We start from the raw sequence: 4,856 nt of genomic DNA on the forward strand, positions 1-4,856 counted from the left end.
CAGGAGCCGTGGGGGGTGGGGGCGGGGGGGCTCGAAGGAGTCCCAGGGCAGGGCAGAGTTTGCAGACACTGGCCCTACAGGGCACCGAGGTTGGGAGGGAGGAGCCTACAGACAGCTGCAGACACTCCCCCAACGGTACCTGGTGAATCCGAATCGTGGGATCCGCCCCACCCTGACGCCCGACGAGGGTTGGGCATTGGCTGCTTTGAGGTCCTCCGGTGGCAACAACTGCAACCTAGCCCCGGCTAGCCAGTTCTCTGTCACCCCCAAATATCTCTCTCCTGAGTTAGAGGAGGCCCTGCTGCAAACCACAGAAGCCCCTGTCCCAGTGAACAAAAGCAGAGACTCGTCTAACAGAAAGGTTCAAGACAGGCATGAGTTTTGGTGACAGCTAGGCCAGGACTCAAAGAAGGTCACCAGGGCTCTCTCCCTAGCTCTCTGTCTGTCTGCCTGTCTGTCTGTCTCTCGCTCTGCCGGTCAGCTCTGCTTGGCACGGCGATCCAGGCTACAGCATCCCACGGTGGGGAGCAGAGGTCTCCTGGCTCCCAGGGCCCACAGGCCAACCCCAGGGATGACTCGAATTGGTTCCTCTTGGGTCGTGCATCGTGGCCAAGGGGAGGGGACCCTCCACTGGTGCAGCTTGTCTGGGTGGGAAGAGAGAGATTGTAATTAGACGTTCCCCAGAGTTACACGGAGAATAGGACTGCAAGGAAGGGAGGCAGGCAGCCAAAAATGATCTTCACACAGGCTTTTAACAAAGCACTTCCACAGACATTACCTCATTTGATTCTCATAGCAACCCCTCGAGGAAACAGGGCAGGGATGCTTCCTGCCAGAGAGCTGGATGCCACCCAGTGAGGCAGGGGCCCAACCGCAGACCAATCGGGTCCAGATCCAGCGCTCTCTCCGGTCCTAGTATTGTCAGACTGCTCGCCTGGAGCAGCGACTGCGCCCCCCACCCCGGGCGCTGCCCCCGTTCTTCCCACCACAGCCCCGAGGCTCCCAGCCTGAGAGTTCTCTCTGGATGCGAGAACGAGCCCCACCTGAGGGCAGGAGAGGCGCGCTGAGGCGCCGATGACCATCAGTGACCGGCGGGAGGCAGAAGAAATACCCCACTTCCTCGCGCCCTGAGAGCAGCTCCGGACCCAGGCCGCGCAGTTCCCAGGCCCCAGGGTGCTACCCTGCGCTCAGCGCGCGGTCTCCCTGTCCCCCTGCCCTCCGGTCATCCGGACCGCCTCCCACAGAAACAACCTGCCCTCAGACTCTGGTCTTGGGGCCCACTGCTGCGGAACCCCAGGCGAAGGCGCGCTGGTCGACAGAACAGACGCAGGTAATTCTCTACAGGAGCTGAACCGTGGCCCAGCGCCCTCCACCCGAAGGCAAAGAGCCGGCCCTTCCGCGCCCGCTGCCACAGACATTGCTAGTCGATCACAGCGCCTTTCTGCCGGGTCCAGCACCGGGGTGGAGCGTCCTGATCGCTGAGTCACGTCTGCCGCTGGTAGACAGAGAGGGAGACCGCACGTGCCCGCCGCCCGCCAGCCCTGCGCCAGCCCTCGGCTTGCAGAGCCGGAGAGCCTCAGCAAGTGTCACTGTCCTCAGGTCACCAGTTCCTGAAATGGCTCATTTTCCTGCCCTCCATCACCAGCCTTGCTAAGAGTCACGTGTGAGAAACACCAGCTGGAAAATGCGGAGTCCCCAGCCCGCCATCCGACAAAGGAGACAGAGATGCCAGAGGCAGAACGCTCTGCGCGTGACACCTGGCCCGCCTGGGCGGGCGGCGCAGCTGCAAACCGGCGTGTCTCCCACCTGGCCCGGGAGGCCAACCCGCAGCCCCAGCAAGCCCCGCCCCGCCCCCAGCGCCTCCGGGGGTGTCCGGGGGGCCGAGCCGCGTGTCCCGCCGGCACAGCTCCGTGTAGGAAGGTCGCGGCCGCACGTCCCCCAGACCCGGCTCCGCCAGGCGTCACGTGACCCAGGAGGGCCCGAGGGCTCGGCTGCTGCTGCACGAGCACGGCCCGAACCATCCGGCCTCCGCCCACGCGGAGTCCCAGCGTCAGCACGGCCGTCACTCGGGAGAACAGAATTCACATTTTCCAAAGCCATGCAGTAACCCTCCGGGGGGTATTTACAGAAAGGTATGCTCTGCTGAGGGGCAGCGTGGTTCTTGCCAACAGGCCGGGACACGAAGCCCACGGTCTCTGCACAGCACAAGGAAACGGAAAACGGAAGAGGAGGAACGTGAGTGAGGAGAGGCAAGTCCAGCCAGGTCCGCGTTCAGATAAACCAGTTTTCACAGTGACGGACAGTCCCGGACCCAGTCGCAGGCTAAGTTTCAGGGTTGTGTTTCCAAGTTGGCCCTTTGGGGCTTAAGATGCATTTTCCCATAGAAACTATGTGCATAAGGTTAATCCACAGCTGTCTCTTCCTTCAATACTGTATGAAAGGTCATTACCATTTTCACTTTTGCAGCCCAGCTCCCCCCCCCCCCCCAGCATCGACTCCAGCGTTGCTTCTGTGAGAAAATGACTTCTGATGAGCAGGGCGAGCAAGGTCCCCCTCCTGGCAGGAGTGGAGGTGGGGAGGGCTGGTGGTGGGTGACAGTGCCCTCAGGCACGCGGGCGGGGGCAGCAAGATGCGGTGGGCGGCAGTCAGCTTTGGGTGTGAATTCCAGCACCCCCTTCAAGCTCTGGCAAGATCTGTAACCCTGTGTAGCCTTGGCAGACTCGTTTCTGAACAATTCCCACCTTGTGGTGGTGTTGCTAGGATTGAGTGGCAGAAAGCTTATGGAGCACAAGTTACTGGGCTTGGCCCCGAACAAGAGCTTGACAAACAGTGGCTGTTATCTTTACTGTTGCTTCTTGTGTGCAAGAGAGAGCTTGATCATCAAATCTGAGCATCTCAGGGTTTAAGGGGGTTCACCAAGTGTTTCCAACAAAGGGCAGGACCACACGTTTTATCCTAGTATCATCCCCCTGCATGGTCCGTGGTTAAGCTCTAACAAGGATTGGATGGATGGATGGGTGGATGAATATGCATGGATGAGTGGATGAATGAATGATGAATGGGTGGGTGGACAGAGGGATGAACAGAGGGACGAACGACTGTGTGAAGATCAAATACATTCTGCCTTCTTTTCATTCACATTGCCTCTGGCTTGAATCTGGGGTCCTCCTCTCTGGACTCCCACCCCTTGGCACTGCCACAGGCCTGGGTGCCATTGGCTCCACCCAGTAATCAGCAGTCTCCTACCCCGGCTCTGAGGAGTCATCTCTCTGCACCAGCTCTTCCTTGGTCTTTCCCCCAGACTGCTGGCCCCTTGGGTGCCATTTCCATGGAGGTATTTTCCACAGCTACCCCTCAGTCCCATCCTCCCTTTCTCTCTGCCCTCTCCCTGGGTGCCTTTCTCCCGCGGAGTCAACCCTCACTTCCCCACTCATTTCCAGCCTGAGTCTCTTATCTGAGCAGCAAATCCAGTTCACTCTGCCGGATGGTTATTTTCCTACTGAGATCCCATCAGCACCTTAAATCCAAAACCAGAATGCCTTCTTTGTCTTGCTGCCTTCCGCAAGCTGGTCTGCTCCTCCTCCAGGGTCTCCAGCCCGCTCTGAGAACCATCCCCACCCTCGCAGTCACGGGCTTGACCCCCCAGGGCCACCGCCATGTCTCTTGCTCCCCTCATCTCCTCATCGCTGTTTCTGCACAGCCTCCTGGTCTTCGTGCTTCTCAGAGTCCAGGCTCTGCTACCTCCTGGCTGGTCTGCTGTGCTGCCATCTGTCACAGCAAGGAAATGAACACCAGCTGCTGCAACAGACAACCCCCCCCCCGCCAAGTGTCAGCGCCATCGTGCCCACCGCCAAGTGTCAGCGCCATCGTCCCCCCCGCCAAGTGTCAGCGCCATCGTGCCGTCCCCCCCGCCAAGTGTCAGTGCCATTGTGTCTCCTCTCTCACTGTGCTGGGTATCTACTGCTGTGTGTGGACCACCTCGAGATTCAGGAGCTCAAAACAACCACTCTCTGACCTAAACAGACATCTCTCCAGTGAAGACAGACAGATGGCCAACAGGTACCTGAAAAGATGCTCAATATCACTAATTATCAGAGAAATGTAAATCAAAACTGCAATGAGGTATCACCTCACACTGGTCAGAATGGCCATCATCAAAAACTCTACAAATGATAAATGTTGGAGAGGGTGTGGAGAGAAGGGAGCCCTCCTCCACTGTGAGTGGGAATGTCATTTGGTGCAGCCACTATGGAGAACAGTATGGAGGTTCCTTAAAAAACTAAAAATAGAGTTACCCTATGATCCAGCAATCCCACTCCTGGGCATATATCCTGAGAAAACTCCAATTCAAAAAGATACATGCACCCCAGTGTTCATAGCAGCACTATTTACAATAGCCAAGACATGGAAACAACCTAAGAGTCCATTGACAGATGACTGGATGAAGAAGTTGTGGTGTTTTTATACAATGGAATACTACTCAGCTATAAAAAAGAATGAAGTAATACCATTTGCAGCAACATGGATGGACCTGGATATTATCATACTAAGTGAAGTAAGTCAGAGAAAGACAAATATCATGCGATATCACTTATATGTGGACCCTTAATAGAAGAGACAAATGAACTTGTTTACAAAACAGAAACAGACACACATAGAAAATAAACTTATAGTTATCAAAGGGGAAAGAAGGGAAGGATACGTTGGGAGTCTGAGAATAGATAATAGAATAGATAAACAACAAGGTCCTACTGTACAGCACAGGGAATTATATTCAGTAGCTTATAATAGTCTATAATGAAAAAGAATATATAGAAATATGAAATTGAATCACTATGCTGTGCACGAGAAACTAA

The 4,856-nt window shown here is 56.0% G+C and overlaps 1 long non-coding RNA gene across 1 annotated transcript; it reads right to left on the reverse strand.

The window, feature by feature from the left end:
* Positions 1-356: 356 nt before the first annotated feature.
* LOC141577765 (uncharacterized) lies at positions 357-2,090 on the reverse strand. Its single transcript, XR_012507221.1, has 2 exons — positions 1,044-2,090; positions 357-644 (listed from the first exon to the last, which is right to left on the reverse strand). It is a non-coding gene; the product is annotated as an uncharacterized LOC141577765 (long non-coding RNA).
* Positions 2,091-4,856: the final 2,766 nt, after the last annotated feature.

The sequence above is a fragment of the Camelus bactrianus genome, chromosome 5, assembly GCF_048773025.1.
Source record: "Camelus bactrianus isolate YW-2024 breed Bactrian camel chromosome 5, ASM4877302v1, whole genome shotgun sequence".
Classification (NCBI taxonomy): Eukaryota; Metazoa; Chordata; class Mammalia; order Artiodactyla; family Camelidae; genus Camelus; species Camelus bactrianus.